The sequence below is a fragment of the Priapulus caudatus genome, unplaced genomic scaffold (assembly GCF_000485595.1).
Source record: "Priapulus caudatus unplaced genomic scaffold, Priapulus_caudatus-5.0.1 Scaffold1914, whole genome shotgun sequence".
In the NCBI taxonomy this organism is placed as follows: domain Eukaryota; kingdom Metazoa; phylum Priapulida; class Priapulimorpha; order Priapulimorphida; family Priapulidae; genus Priapulus; species Priapulus caudatus.
Window position 1 is genome coordinate 15,400 of NW_014578975.1, and position 2,985 is coordinate 18,384.

The window sequence follows — 2,985 nt, forward strand, 5'->3', positions numbered from 1 at the left end:
TTTTAATTTAATTTTAAATTACATTTTAAAACAAATGTTAAGACTAATCTTGTTTCTGACAACGGGTCCCAGATTTTTTGGAGCAGGTCTAGAACGTGAATGGCGCTAGTAAACACGTAGTGCGAGATTTTACTATTAAATACTAAATGTAATCAATTATTACTGAAGATACCACCCGGTTGGCTTTCAGTCAGATATTTATTAATCGTACTAAAACGTTGTCGGTGATTATATCGTCGTAGTTGTAACGTTTAGTCGTAGTTATAGCGCATAAACTGAGGACAAATCCAAGTATATATCAGAATCACGTTGAGTATCTTTCAGAACTGTTCCCGAGTCGTAAAACTAGTCGAAGGTTTCATCGTAAATCATAATTAATCGTAATTATACGATGTTTCTGATAGCGGCCGCCAGAGGGACGTACTGATGTGCTTATGTTTGTCGTATATAGCTCTCAGCGGTGATCGTTGTCCTTGTTTTACATCTTTGTTATGAATGTATATCGTTCGTTGTCTTGCTTTATTTAATTCTCTTTATTTTTATTTTATTTTATTTTATTTTATTTTTATATTATGTCTTCTCTCTTGCATTTTCTCTCTCTCTTTCTCTTTCTCTTCCTCTCCCTTTTTCTCATTTTGTTTCTCTCGGTTCTCCTTTATCTCTCTCTTTTTCCTTCACTTTCTAAAATTCTCTCTTTTTCGTTTCTTCTCTCTCTCTAACTCCTTTACCCTGACTGCTACCATTTATAAAAGATTCGTCTATCTGCACAGCATATACGTCTCGTTTCTTAACGCGATAAAAATTATTCATCCGTCTATCATACCCCATCATTTATTGCAGCTCACTCCACTACCATCACAAATATCTGCGCTGACGCGATGAAACTTGCCAAGTTTCCACTCTCAATCAAATTTGTCATAATCGTGATGTATATGTAAGTAATTAGTTTCAAAATCCACCGTAAAATTCACTTTAAATGCACAGACGCGAGATTCCGCGCGCAAAATATTCCGTCGTCTTTCGTAACTCTCTCTCTTGCTCGCGCTCTCTCTCCCTCTCTTGCTCGCGCTCGCTCTTCATCTCTTGCTCGCGCGCTCTCTGCATCTCTTGCTCGCGCTCTCTCCCTCTCTTACTCGCGCTCTCTCTCTCTCTTTCTCTCTCTCTCTCTCTTGCTCGCGCGCTTTCTCCCACTCTCCCTCTCTTGCTCGCGCTCCATCTCCCTCGCTTGCTCGCGCTCTCTCTCACTCTCTTGCTCGCGCTCTCTCCCTCTCTTGCTCACGCTCTCCCTCTCTCCATCTTTTGCTCGCGCTCCCTCCTTCTCTTGCTCGCACTCCATCTCCCTCTCTTGCTCGCGTTCTCTCTCCCTCTCTTGCTCGCGCTCTCTCTCCCTCTCTTGCTCGCGCTCTCTCTCCCTCTCTTCCTCGCGCTCTCTCTCCCTCTCTTGCTCGCGCGCTCTCTCCATCTCTTGCTCGCGCTCGCCCTCCATCTCTTGCTCGCGCTCTCTCTCCCTCTCCTACTCGCGCTCCCTCTCCATCTCTTGTTAGCGCCTTCTCTCCCTCTCTTTCCCGCGCTTGTTCTTACCCTCTCTTCCTATCCCCCGTCTCTTTCTCTCTTCATCTCTAACTCTTGCTCGTTCTCTTTTACTCACTCGCACTCTCTCTGTATTTATCTCAATCAGCCTCTCTTCTCCTCTCTATCTCCCATTCTTACTCACCCTTTCTGTGCGTGTATATCTTTTCTTCTTTCTCTCTTTCTCTCTCTCTGCGCCTACATGCGTGCATGCGTGCGTCTGTGTGCATATGTGCGTGCGTCTGCGTGTGTGCGTGCGTCTGTGTACGTGCGTGTGTCTGCGTGTGGGCGTGCGTCTGGGTTTTACATGCGTGCGGCTGTGTGGGTGCGTGTGTCTGCGTGTGGGCGTGCGTTTGGGTTCTACGTGCGTGCGTCTGCGTGTGTGCGTGCGTCTGGGTTTTACGCGCCTGAGTGTGTGTGTGTGCGTGCTTGTGTGTGAATCTCTACAGCATTGCTGCGTGTGTCCACTCCAGCATGCACGAGCTTTGCACACACTCGTCGCCGTGGTTGATACATCCTCGTGTTGATATTTGACATCGACGCGTGCGTTATCAGTGAATTAGCATGATAATGACGTCACAGCGTTGTGTCGACGAGGCTGCAATGAAGCCCCTCTCTCCCTCTCTTGCTCGCGCTCCATCTCCCTCTCTTGCTCGCGCTCTCCTTCTCTCCCACTCTTGCTCGCGCGCTCTCTCCCACTCTTGCTCGCGCGCTCCCTCCCTCTCTTGCTCGCGCTCTCTCTCCCTCTCTTGCTCGCGCTCTCTTTCCCTCTCTTGCTCGCGCTCTCTCTCTCCCTCTCTTGCTCGCACTCCATCTCCATCTCTTGCTCGCGCTCTTTCTTCCTCTCTTGCTCGCACTCCATCTCAATCTCTTGCTCGCGCGCTCCCTCTCTCTCTTGCTCGCGCTCCATCTCCCTCTCTTGCTCGCGCGCTCTCTCCCTCTCTTGCTCGCGCTCTCCCTCTCTCTCTCTCTCCCTCTCTTGCTCGCGCTCTCTCCCTCTCTTGTTCACGCTCTCCCTCTCTCTCTCTCTTGCTCGCGCGCTCTCTCCCACTCTTGCTCGCGCGCTCCCTCTCTTTCTTGCTCGCGCTCCATCTCCCTCTCTTGCTCGCGCGCTCTCTCCCTCTCTTGCTCGCGCTCTCTCTCTCTCTCCCTCGCTTGCTCGCGCTCTCTCCCTCTCTTGCTCGCGCTCTCTCCCTCTCTTGCTCGCGCTCGCCCTCTCTCTCTCTCTTGCTCGCGCGCTCTCTCCCACTCTTGCTCGCGCGCTCCCTCTCTCTCTTGCTCGCGCTCCATCTCCCTCTCTTGCCCGCGCGCTCTCTCCCTCTCTTGCTCGCGCTCTCTCTCTCTCCCTCTCTTGCTCGCGCTCTCTCCCTCTCTTGTTCGCGCTCGCCCTCTCTCTCTCTCTTGCTCGCGCGCTCT